Genomic DNA, 13,980 nt, shown 5'->3' with positions numbered 1-13,980 from the left:
AGGAGCCCCACCGCGTACTTTTATAGCCAAAATGCTCAACTACAGAGATAGAGACGCTGCCCTGCGACTTGCAAGGGAAAGGGGCAACATCCCCCTAGGCAACGTAAAAATTGCGGTGTTCCCTGACTTTTCGGCGGAGGTGCAGCGACGCAGACAAAATTTCATGGAAGCAAAGCGCAAACTTAGAAGCCTCAACATGAAATATGCCATGCTGTTTCCAGCGCGACTCCGAGTGGAACACAACGGCCGAGTTTCCTTTTTTGAAGATCCTGCTGAGCTGATGGCCTGGTTGGAACGCAGAAACAACCTGGAAAAGGCGGATTAAAGTGTCTGTGAGTATGTAACCATACGTTAATCTTCCACATGCACACCCCTGACACAGATGCAACAACAATCCACTATCATTCTCCACTGAACACCCACCCCTATTTACTTCACCAGTTGTTACCGTTGTGAAGAATAGCCCAAGGGGTAGAAGGACACAGTGCCTACACAAATATCTACATATACTCCCCTCTTGTGGGCTTAGATCCAGTTTGTATTCTGCGGATCATTTCTGATACACAATGCTGGAACTTTCCTGGGACAAATCCCTAAATGATCGAACTACACACATTACTTTTTACATCTCAATGGAGCTCTGGACTACTGTAGTCCTACAGTCCACAAGCAGAGTGCAGCGTACTCAGCCCCCATACAAGTCTGAACCTGGCGGCCCAAGAAGAAAATACCACAACAACACCAATCTTGATAATGTGCAAACTCCAACTACACACCTGAGTGAAGAGAGGTTAGCCCTCTCTATGTTTTTTCTTCCATGGAAAGAGAAGTTTGGAGGGGCACAGACAACCATCCTACTTCAAGTACTTTCATTATTTTTTTTCTCAATATGCCGTCAGGGCCGAGACTATACAGAAAGTTTTGTTATGGGTGAATGCTAGCATCAGTTGGGGAAGATGCAAAGCAGGGAGGGGGGAGGGGGGGGGAGGGGAAACCTACAAGTTAAATTTCAACGTAAGTGTTTTAATGTTTAAGCGTATGGTGCTGACATACCTTTTGTTTCACTGGTGTTCAGATGTTGCATACAGTGAGTTACATCACACAACCAGAAAGAATATAATCATTTCTGTTTTTCTCCAATTAAGGAAAGTAGGGTATAGATTGAGATCACAAAAACATATTCTATTACAACTCCCGTTCCTATATAAATATGTTACCCTTCAATATAGTGTCAAGTCTAGGTTTGTGGGGAAAGCATTGTCATGCATACACACCGAGACCAATTGGAGAGAATACGTATCAGGGGGGGAGGAGGGGGAAACTAAAAAGCCAGATCCAACTGCACGTGCTCCGGTTAACCTGTGTGTGACAATGCTATATCCTACGTTTAACTGGTGCTCAATCGCTACCCATAGCATGTTATACCGCAGATGTATTGGAAGTCCGATACTTTCTGTTCTGTTTCTTCTAAGGAAAGGGAGCCTCAGGCTGGGTGCACAGAAATCCGTCTCATTTTATTTATTGCCCTTTTATTATTTCTTCTTTTATCACGCTATCAGATGCAAAAACATAAAGAAAAATCTGTTACTGATGCAGGCTAGCACTGACTGGGTGGGGGACGTTGCTGGGAGGGGGGGAGCGGAAAAGGGAAGCTGAAAAACTAGACTTAAACGTGCGCACTTTAACTGCTACGTCCACAACACCAGCGCTTCCCGGTCCCATCGGGTGTTTACTGGACAAATATAATATGTTATATCACGCATCCCTGCTGTTTAACCTTCCTACATCGTCCCGCTACAATGGGGCTAAAAGCTACATTAACATACTAAAATATAAGCACAAACAACAATGCCTAAAATATCACTGAAGTTCCTTACATGGAACGTGAGGGGATTACGTGATAAAATTAAACGGGCGGCAGCCCTTGCATTTATTAAAAAGCAAAGAGCGGATGTGGTGACCCTGGTGGAGACCCACATTGAGGGTAGACTTCAGATGACACTGCGTCGCCCGTGGGTGGGTTGGGCATTCCACTCAACCCATACATCACACTCGAGAGGTGTCTCGGTACTTATCGCAAAAACAGTGCACTTTGAATTATGCGAGCTACACACTGACCCACAAGGTAGATTTATATTTATATCCGCTAAATTACACGGGGAACCCTTTTTGATCCTAGCTGTCTATGTCCCTCCCCCATTTTCCACTTCCATACTACTAGAGGGAATCTCCTTTATAGCAAAATACCCAACAGCTCAGACAATATGGATGGGAGATTTCAATAGTACACTCAATGAGGAACTGGACAGACTGAGACCAACTCCACCTGCTACAAACCCCCCCCAGAGATACTAAACTTGCCAGGCTTTTCTCACCTTTTCACTTGATGGACACCTGGAGGCATAAACACCCGCACACGCGTAAATACTCCTGCTTCTCAGCAACACACAATACCATGTCAAGAATTGACTTTATTTTTATATCCCAAAATCTGTTAGCACGTCTCCTTGAGACAGAGTTTGGTCCTAGACTGCTCTCGGATCACGCTCCATATTGGATCACCCTCACCTTCCATATAGATAAACCACCAACTTCATGGCGCCTTAATCCGTTCTGGCTGACATTGTTGCCAGAGGATGACGACTTGTCGGCCGAATGGGAGACCTTCTTTCGGGAAAACACAAGCACTGCCTCTTTTCCGATAGTATGGGAAACTTTTAAAATACACGCCAGGGCTACCCTAATAACTCGCATCAACAAGATCAAAGCAAACTCATCAGATATATATGAGAGGGCGGAGACTGAATTCTCACGCATAGAACACATATATCAAAATGACCCATCCCAAGCTAATGCCTCCCACTTAAAACTACAATCCAGGATCATGAACCAACTCCAATACGAAAAAGCAAGACAGAAATTATTTTTTGCCAAACAGAAATATTTTGAGCAGGGTGAGAGCTGGAAAACTTCTGGCGTTTCTAGCTCGAAATGAGGACAAACCCCCAGTGGTAATTGCACTGCATAGCCCAGAGGGGCAAAAAAAAAAATCACAGATCCTCCTGTTGTGTCATCCAAATTTAGGGAGTTCTTTATGGACTTATACAATTCTAGGACCCAGGAGGGACCAGATGATATGATCTCCTTTCTGGAAGGAGTAGCATTCCCTCAACTTACGCCTGAACAAAGGGAACTTCTAGAGGCCCCTCTCACTAAAGAAGAAATAGACGCCGCAATTGCAAGTTTCGCCAAATCTAAATCCCCTGGCTCAGATGGGTTACCCATAGAATTTTACTCACATTACAATGAAATAATCACCCCCAAACTGCTTACCCTTTATAATGTCATGTTTCAACAACTCACCCTCCCACCCTCTATGGGTGAGGCCACAATTGTCTTGATACCTAAACCGGGCAAGGACTTGGGTCACCCGGAATCCTACCGCCCTATCTCATTACTACAGGCTGATATTAAGATTCTGGCCAAAATTCTAGCCATGCGACTCAATCAAGTGATACTCAACCTTATACATGCTGACCAGGCTGGTTTTATGCCGGGACGTAACACTTCCTTTAACCTACGGAAATTATTTATAAACCTGCAGGCCACACATGAGAATGTAGGCACAAGAGTGATAGTCACCCTTGATACTGCCAAGGCTTTCGACTCGGTTGAGTGGGGATACCTCTGGTGCTGTCTTGAACGATATGGTTTTGGTCCAAACTTTATTCAATGGGTACAATTACTATACCAGAACCCCACGGCCAGAGTGGTGGCAAATGGATGGCCGTCTCAGAAGTTCGACCTCCACAGAGGCACGAGACAGGGCTGCCCATTGTCCCCACTACTGTACGCTCTGGCTGCGGAACCACTGGCTGTTTCTATCCGGACAGACCCAGAGATCATAGGATTAAAAACTGGAACCCTCACAGAAAAAAATCAGCATGTACGCTGATGACACACTACTATATCTGGCGGACCCAGGTCCTTCCCTCCACCGGGCTCTTCAGACAATTGAACGTTTTGGGAAATTCTCGGGCCTCAAAATAAATTGGGGGAAATCCCAAGTTTTACCAATAGACACTTTCCCACCCACGGAATAAATACCTCCAAAAATCCAGCAGACTACATAACACTAAACATTAAACCATTATATTCCCTTATTAAAACTAAAACACAATCGTGGACTAGACTACCCTTAGGAGTATGGGGCCGCATTAACCTTATAAAAATGATATTACTCCCTAAAATATTATATATACTCTGGCACACCCCAACATACATACCTCTAAAACACTTTAAAATAATGGAGTCCCTTCTCAAGCCCTTTGTGTGGGGAAAAAATAGACACAAGATTGCATGGCAAACCCTCAAAAACCCAACAGACATGGGGGGTACAGCACTTCCGGACCTTAATCACTACTATATTGCGTCCCAACTCTCCCAACTTTACCATATAGATAAGGTGGACAGTGAAAGATTCCGGATGCTAATCTGCCCACAATGGGCCCAAGGAACCTCAGATTCCATATATGCTATCACTGTGGGCACTAAGACCAACGAAGGTAACACACACAAAACATCCCTGTTGTATCAATACAGACGCATCTGGGAACTCGCAAACAACAAACTCAATATACCCAGACACAACGACTTCACTCCCTTATGGTGCAACAGAGACCTACCAGAGCTCCATAATATTCATGACCCGAGACCTTGGTTGGAGAGGGGTATACTCTACTTACACCATGTCTGGTCAAACGGAACCCTTAAAAACTTTGACACCCTTAAAGAGGAATTCCATCTAGCCAACAACATGGTATTCAGATTCCTCCAATTGAGACACGCAATACAGGCACAATTTCCGCAACCCCCACCACAGTCAGCCCCCAATCCCCTAATAGCAATCATAAAAGACACAGACCCAAAAAAATTAATATCCTGTTTCTACAACATGCTCACTATCCCAATAGCCACAAAAATAATATACGGCCTCAAATCCCGCTGGGAAAGGGATCTGGGTAACCTAGAAGATGAGGAATGGGAAGAAGCACTGGACACATGTAAAGAGGTATCTCCCAAACTGTCAGACAGGTTGACACAATTAAATATAATACACCGTACATACCTAACCCCGCATAGGATAGCCAGATACAAACACAACTGTCCAACATTGTGTCCAATGTGTAAGTCCACAGAGAGTTCGTTCTACCATCTCCTCTGGTCATGCCCTCAGATACAGGGCCTATGGAAACAGATAGTAACCTTCCTTCATGACAACATGGGCTCACCTGTGACACTGGACCCCAAACAATGCCTGTTGGGTGTGTTCCCAAACCCAATGGGAAAATACACCAAGGTATTTCTACAGGAGACCCTGTTCTCATGCAGAAAGATAATAGCTAGGAAATGGATGCGTCCCTTACCACCCGAGATTAAAGAATGGAAAGCAGAGGTAAATGGGACACTCCCATATAAAACGGGTGATATACATCAATAGAGGATGCCCAGACAAACACAATAGAATATGGGATCGATGGCTACAGGACTCGGAAACTTGCTCATGACCAATATAAATTTCTATGCACTGGAGAAATACCTCTCCTCAATGAAAATACTATAATTATACCCTATATTAAACGATAATATCAATAGAGAACATCAGAAGAAATGTACTACAGACCATTCATGTATGTAACCATCTTTATATCACGTACAATTACATTGCAATGTATACATGTATAAATACGTGCAAATGTTATGACTTGTATGTATTCTGATTCACAATAAAAAAACTTTGTTGGAAAAAAAAAAAGAAATGACATTTCCAAATTGAATGTTACAATCAATGACATTTTCAAACATTCATTGAATTTACATAGACTTTACGCATATTGGGAAAAAAAAAAAAAAAAAAAAAAAAAAAAAAAAAAAAAAAAAAACCAGGTGTCATCTTATATGCCAGATATAAAATGCCGCCCGCTGGACGTAGCTTCGGCTACATACAGTATACACCGCTGAGCCAATCTCAGCGAGCGATGTATTCTATTGATGAATACAGAGCCTGCTCAGATTGGACCAACAACCTCTGCCAATCATACATACAGTAGCCTCCTCGGATTGGCTTTGAGAATCAGAGGCATGGGCTGATGTTCCAGCCTCTGCCAATCTGAGCAGGCTTTGTATTCAAAGCTACATCCAGCGTAACTGGATAGGACATCATGGAAGTGGGGGGGGCAAAAAAAAAAAAAAAAAAAAAAAAAAAAAAAAACACACCCCATTAGCACTTTATAGTACAAAAACTGCAGATAAACACTGATAAGTGAAAAAACGACAGGGTATTTAAAACGGACATCAGTCAGACATGAGGCTCTATGAAGGGTGGAAGGGGAATATAAAGCTTATATTAAAGCAGCACTAAAGGCTGAGACTTTTTTGCATGGATATAATAGTATGTATGTATGTATGTATGTATGTATGTATGTATGTATGTATGTATGTATGTATGTATGTATGTATGTATGTATGTATGTATGTATGTATGTATGTATGTATGTATGTATGTATGTATGTATGTATATATATATATATATATATATATATATATATATATAGCACAATACTGGTAAACCTTTACTTTAAATGTAACTTTAATGCCTTATATTACCTCCAGTCCAACAGCTTCTCTGGGTTCAGATGCTGATCTTCCAGGCACAGAGCCCTTAAACTGATGGAAAACGTTGGCTCTTTTTTTTTTAAGCAAACTTGTCATACTCCCCTGCTCTGTGTAAGGGTTTTGCACAAAGCATCCCAAATTCTCTTCTGGGATCTACTGCATGTACTTCTGGCTGCTCCTGCCTTCAGGAGTACCCCTGTAGCAAGGTAAAAAAACATCTTCCTCTAGAATCGTTCCCTTTCTCCTTCCTATATCTGCGTGAGCCGGTTATGAAAATAGTTGACAACTATTTTAACCCCTTCCCGCTGAGCGTACGCAGATGTGCGTACTCAGCTTTCAGGGGTTATACCGGGATGATGCCCGCAGCTGCAGGCATCACCCCAATACTGTTTTTAAAGCCGGCGATCAGCTTTCCAGGTATAACAACCGATGCAGCTAAAAGCCGCTCGGCTGTTATACCGGAGGAGCGGGAGGGGACGTCCGTCCCCCCCCCCCCCCCCACTGCTCTTACCGGGAGGCCCGATCACCAATCCGTCGCCTCCGGCGGCTAGTGACAGTCTGGAACGAAGCCGTAAGTGGCTTCGTTCCAGCCTAATAGTAAACATGGAAGCGACGTCATGGCGTCACTTCCTGTTTACTCGGCTGCCAATGGCGCCGGTTTAAAAAAAAAAAAAAAGTATTCAGCATCGCTGAAAACGGCGATCTGAATACTGTCACAAGGGATATTTACATTCCTTGTGACAGCAGTAAAAGTGGTCAAATCTTTTTTTTTTTTTTTTTTTTTTTTAAAACACAATTTATAAATATAAAAATAAGAAAAAAAAAAAAAAGTTTTTTTTTTTTTAAGCGCCTAAAACACATACGGAAGTCGTGCCCGCATATGTAAACAGTGTTCAAATCACACGTGAGGTATCTCTGCGATCGTCAGAGCGAGAACAATAATTCTAGCACTAGACCTCCTCTATAACTCTAACCTGGTAACCGTAAAAAAATTGAAAGCGTCGCCTATGGAGATTTTTAGGTACCATAGTTTGTCGCCATTCCACGAGTGCCTGCAATTATAAAGGGTGACATGTTTGGTATCTATTTACTCGGCATAACATCTTTCACATTATACAAAAAAAAAAAAATTGGGCTAATGCCGCATACACGGTCGGACTTTACGGCTACAAAAGTCCGACAGACTTTCTAACGAACGGACTTAACTACATACAATCACACAAAAGTCCGACAGATTCGTGCGTGATGACGTATGACCGGACTAAAATGAGGAAATTGATAGCCAGTAGTCAATAGCTGCCCTAGCGTTGGTTTTTGTTCATCGGACTAGCATACAGACAAGCGGATTTCTGGGTCCGGTGGAGTTACAACGTAAAGATTTGAAGCATGTTCCAAATCTAAAGTCCGTCAGATTTGCGAATGTAAAAATCCGCTGAAGCCCACACACGATCGGATTGTCCGCCGGATTTGGACCGTCGGACCAGTCCGGTCGAAAAGTCCGACCGTGTGTACGCGGCATAACTTTACTGTTTGTTTTTTTTAAAATTCATGAAAGTATCCCTTTTCCCCAAAAGTTGCGTTTAAAACACTGCTGCACAAATACCATGTGATATAAAATATTGCAACAATCGCCGATTTAGTGTGTGTGTGTGTGTGTGTGTGTGTGTGTGTGTGTGTGTGTGTGTGTGTGTGTGTGTGTGTGTGTGTGTATATAGTTTGGGGGCTCTGAGTAACTTTCTAGCAAAAAATATGGATTTTAACTTGTAAACACCAAATGTCAAAAATAGGCTTAGTCATGAAAGGGTTAATAGATTATGTTGATTAGTTGTTATAGTCCTGTGGGAGAGCATTGGCTCACTTCTCACCCCCTCCACACTGGCTCTTACCACTGTCAATCACAGCCAGTGAGGAGGAGGGAGCAGAGGGGTGGCGATAAGCAGGGCAGCACAAGTGCCCCCATAGCTAGTGCCATGCTATAGGGTGTGGGGAAGAGCCACAAGCACTAGCAGGGGATCTGAAAAAGAAGAAGTAGAACAGTTTTTTTTTTTTTTTTTAATTTAACAAAAGACACATTTTGCTTTACAATCACTTTAAGCTAGAGAACAAATCAAACAGGGCAATGTATTGTGTGGTTGAAAGCTGATGGCAGCTTTGATAGCTTTTACTCACTGTTGTGTTTACAGAGAAGGAAAATCATCCTGAGCCCCTGTTCGCACCGGAGCGACTCGTCATGTTATTCGACAGGTCAAATCACATGACAAGTTGCACCTTGTCGCTAATGGCACTGTTCAAACCAGTGCAACGCCGACTTGGCAGTGCCGCATCAATTGTAAAGAGTAGTTCCTGCACTACTTTCGTAAATTTCAGGTGCAATTCGCATAGACATATGTGCACGAAGCCACACAGATGTCTTCCAAGTCACACCTGATGTTGCATTGACATCCGGCTTTTAAAAAAAATTGCGCAATTTCTGTTTAAATACTCCACATTCCCATCGCACACCTTCCTGGATAAGCTCAAGGATTTGGGTGCTACAGCAACAACCAGCTGAGTGGTTCCAAAAGTCACAATGGGGATATTTGCTAGCACACCATGGATCAACAAGGTAGCGTCCAAACTGATTTTATTTATTGCATGATCACAGCAGTGGTACGTTTGTGTCCACTTCATCAGCACCACTTCATCAGGCATGCAAGGACAAAGAGGTCCTCCATGACTCCAAAATGTTGCACTGCTCTGTGATGTGCTCATGCAATTAAAAAAAAAAAAAGTTTGGACTCTACCTTGTTGATCCATGGTGTGCTGGCAAATATCTCCATTGTGATTTTAGATGAAGTTGCGCGATTTCAAAGTCACATTCAATGTGAGCGAGGGCTAAAACTCACTACTTGTAACTTTCAGATCAACCAAACCTGTCTCCAATCGCTCCTCCAGAAGAGAGGAGACACCAAGACAAGTAGTGTTACTGGCCAGATAACCAGGAAAAGAAAATCATTTTGCCCCTGTACAAATTAAGACCTCATCTGGAATATGTAGTTCAGTTTTGGGCCCCAGTTCTCAAAAAGGATATCGGGGAACTGAAGAAAGTGCAGAGAAGGGCAACCAAACTGATAAGAGGCATGGAGGAGCTCAGCTATGAGGAAAGTTTAGAGGAACTGAATTTATTCACTCTTGAAAAGGAGATAGGGAGGATATGAGCAAAATGTACAAATACATAAGTGGTCCATATCGTAAACTTTGTGTTGAGTTATTCACTTTAAGGTCATCACAGAGGACAAGGGGGCACTCTTTACTTTTAGAGGAAAAAAAAAAATAGAATTCTCCAAATACGGAAAGGTTTCTTCACAGTAAGACCTGTGAAAGTGAGAAATAGACTCCTTCCAGAGGTGGTTCTGGTAAGCTCAGTCAATTGCTTTAAAAAAGGTCTGGATTCTTTCCTAAAATGTACACAATATAATTGGGTAACAACATTTATAGGTAAAGTTGATCCAGGGAAAATCCGATTGCCTCTCGGGGGATCAGGAAGGAATTTTCTCCCGTGCTGTAGCAAATTGGATCATGTTTTGCTGGGGTTTTTTGCCTTCCTCCGGATCAACTGTGGGTATAGATTTGTGTATATGGAATTGTAGTTTTTTTTGGTTGGACTTGATGGATTTGTGTCTTTTTTCAACCTGACTAACTATATGTAAAACAAATGCAGCCACAACATTTAAGGATTGGTAAAGTGCAATATATTACATTTGTGTTTAATACCACTTTAAAGTGGATGTAAACCAAATTCATGAAATTTGAGCTGGGCACACATCTGTAGAGTTTATCTCTCTCCAAAGCACTATGTCCTGTAGCTGTCTCCTCCTCAGTAGCTCTGTTATCAGCCTGATAACTTCTCAAGTTCTGAGACAGATAGAAGTGTATGTTGGGGAGGTTGCTATAAACAGATTAGCAGTCAGCTTGCTGTCTAAGAGCAGAGATCTGCGCATTCTTTTGCCCATGAGGAGAGGGGGTGCGCATGCCTTTCCTCCAATCAGCTGTCTTGGCTGTATGCCAATTATCCACTCCCAGTGGTAACCAGAAAGAAAAACCCCTCCATCACGAAGAGCACTTTCTAAAGGATATATAAAGCTGAAGACAGCAGATATACATGTAAATCTCATGTAGAGAGATTTGTTATTTTGTATCATCTGAGGCATTTGAGATTTGTATCATCTGAGGCTGTTCACTTCACTGGATATATGTGAGGGTTTACATCCACTTTAAGCCTTTCTTACCTAGGACAGTATGAACTCACCATCAGGTAAAGGGGCCACATCATGTCATGTAGGTGTGACAATAGAAGTAAACAGCTGCAACTGAAAGAAAACCATGTAAGTTGCATTCACCATACAATAAAATAAGAAATCACACTTTAGACACCGATTTTTACCTTGCTCCAGCCTGAATAAATCATTCCCAGATCCTACATAGAACTGTGTGCACTATTATACATAGGCATCAAGCTGCTATTAGATGCCCACACCTGTTACCAGGTATGACCCTTAGCTGGGCCAGCATGAGCAGTGATTACTCTTGGCCATGGCAAAGGCACCAGATACACCAACCTAGAGCCATAGCCCAGAGCATTCAAGCTCGAGAGTCCTTTTCGTCACCATAGTAGAATGCATCACTGCAACAGAAAAAAAAAAAAAAAAAAAAAAAATGGACTGACTTGAGAAACTAAAGTTTGTTTCCTAGTGGTCAACTCAGCCAAATCCTGGTCATATACTATGCAATAGCATGCTATGATCCCTTCAGACATTTTATCAGTATATGTCAGTATGGCCAACAAACTAATGTATGGCCAGCATAAAGCTGGTCAGAGGCAATTTTTTTAGTTCTCAATAAGCCTTCTTTGGTTTCAACTGTTCATGATTTAGTGATCCAGAAACCATAATAAAAATTTAAAGACCACTTAACTGCAGGGTTTCCACCAATACCTACTAGAATTTATCACTTTTTCATTTAGGGTACAGTCACACCTGCAGATTAGATGCGAGAGCCCCAGAGGGGGTTGCCACAATTAACTGCGAGAGGCAGCTTCATTGAAATGGGAGGCTGCTTGCTCTCACACCCAAGTTCATATAATTGCTTAAGCACTGAAAGGCCCTGGAAAACACTGCCTGCATCCAGGGCCGATCACTGCATAAGAGATGACATGCGAGTGGCTGCCATTAGCTGTGACCCAGCAGCCCCCCATTGCTTTCAATGGGGCTGCCTTTTGCAGCTAATCACAAGAACCTTTGCTGGGGTTCTTGCATTTAACCAACTTCCATTCTTAAAGTAGTTGTAGAGGCAGAAGGTTTTTTACCTTAATGCAATCTCTGCTTTAGGACAAAAACCTTCTGCTAGCAGCTATCCCCCTCCCCAGCCCCTCCCCGAGCTCAATCCAGCGATGTGTGCAAGGGCTTTCGCCTCTCTTCCCTTCTGCGCTGACTCAGACTGCAGGGGGAGCTATTGGCTCCTGCCACTGTCAATCATAGCCAGTGAGGGAGCAGGGGTGGAGCCAAGCAGGGCTCAGTAGCAAGCACAAGTGCCCCCATAGCCAGTGGTTTGCTATGGGGGCACTAAGCATGGGGAGGAGCCACGAGCACTGGAAGGGGATTTGAGAAGAGGAAGTAGAACACGTTTGTAAAAAAAAAAAAAAAAAAAATTCAAAGCATTACAATTACTTTAAGCTAGAAAACAAATCAAAGAAGGGCAATGTATTTTGCATGGTTGAAAGCTGTTGGCAGCTTTTTAGCTTCTACTCTGTTGTGTTGACAAAGGGGGAAATAAACAAAAAAAAAAAAAACCCACCTTGAGCCCCCGTTTACACTGGAGCGACTTGTCATGCAATGGCACTGTTCAAATTGGTGCGATGCTGACTTTGCAGTGCCGCAGCGATTTGAAAAAGTAGTTCCTGCACTACTTTTGGCGATTTCAGGTGCAACATGCATGGACATCTGTGCATGAAGCCACACAGATGTCTCCTAAGACACACCTGAAGTTGACTTGACATGCGGCTTTTAAATCGTGCAATTTCAGATGAAGTCACATGATTTAAAAGCTGCATTCAACATGCACGAGGGCTAAACCTCACTACACACTACTTGTACAATTTCCTTTGGATCGATCAATCAAACCCGTCTCCACCAGAGGAGACACCACAAGACAAGAATTGTTACTGGCCAGATAACCAGGAAATGAAAGAAAAGCACCTAAAGAAAACAAATGCAGCCACCACATTTAGGTATTGGTAAGCTGCAATATTACATTTGTGTTTAATACCACTTTAAGCCTTTCTTACCGAGGATAGATTGATCTCACCATCAGGCAAAGGGGCCACATCATGTCATGTAGGTGTGACAATAGAAGTAAACAGCTGCAACTGAAAGAAAAACATTAAGTGGCATCCACCATACAATAAAATAAGCAGACTTCAGGCACTGATTTTGCCCTTGCTCCAGCCTGCATAAATCATTCCCAGAACTTATAGAACTGTGAGCAGTATTATACATGAGCATTAAGCAGCTGGTAGATGCCCACACCTGTTACTGCTCAGGCTGGCCCAGCTAAGGGTCATACCTGGTGATTACTCTTGGTCATGGCAAAGGCACCAGATACATCAACCTAGAGTCATAGCCCAGACCATTCAAGCTGCAAGAGCCTTTTTGTCGCCATAGTAGAATGCATCACTGCAACATAAAAAGTGGGCAGTGACTCGAGAAACTAAAAGTTCCAGTGTCATAGTGGTCAACATTCGTCAGTATGGCCAACATAAAGCTTGTCTCAGAGGCAATTTTTTAGTTCTCAATAAGCCACATTTGGTTTAAACTGTTTATGATTAAGGATGAGCTCCGGCGTGTCCGCACAGCCCACGTGCAGAGCCCCGCCAGGAAGTCGGCACGGTGCTGCGCTAACCACAGGCAGTGAGACATTTTCCCGATGTGCGGCTGCAGAGATTGGGAAATGTCTCACTGCCTGTGATTAGCACAACGCAGTGAGACTTCCGGGCGGGCTCTGCACGTGGGCTGTGCGAACACGCCGGAGCTCATTTAGGATTTGGTGATCCAGAATCCATAATAAAATGTAAAGACCACTTTTAACTGCAGGGTTTCCACCAATACCTACTACAATTTCCATCACTTGTACATTCACACCTGCAGATGAGATGTGAGCCCCAGAGGGGGTTGCCCTGATTAGATGCAAGGGGCAGCTTCATTGAAAGCAATGAGAGACTGCTTGCTCTCAACCACTTCCACATAATTGCCTACGCACTGAAAGGCCCT

General features: G+C 43.1%; 1 non-coding gene across 1 annotated transcript; it reads right to left on the bottom strand.

Moving 5' to 3' along the window:
• Nucleotides 1-13,187: 13,187 nt before the first annotated feature.
• On the bottom strand, nucleotides 13,188-13,343 carry LOC141114705 (small Cajal body-specific RNA 16). The gene has a single exon (XR_012236975.1).
• Nucleotides 13,344-13,980: the final 637 nt, after the last annotated feature.

The sequence above is a fragment of the Aquarana catesbeiana genome, linkage group LG12 (genome assembly GCF_042186555.1).
Source record: "Aquarana catesbeiana isolate 2022-GZ linkage group LG12, ASM4218655v1, whole genome shotgun sequence".
In the NCBI taxonomy this organism is placed as follows: Eukaryota; Metazoa; Chordata; class Amphibia; order Anura; family Ranidae; genus Aquarana; species Aquarana catesbeiana.
Note: the sequence above shows the minus strand (reverse complement) of the source record. Positions and strands in the feature narration are given on the sequence as shown.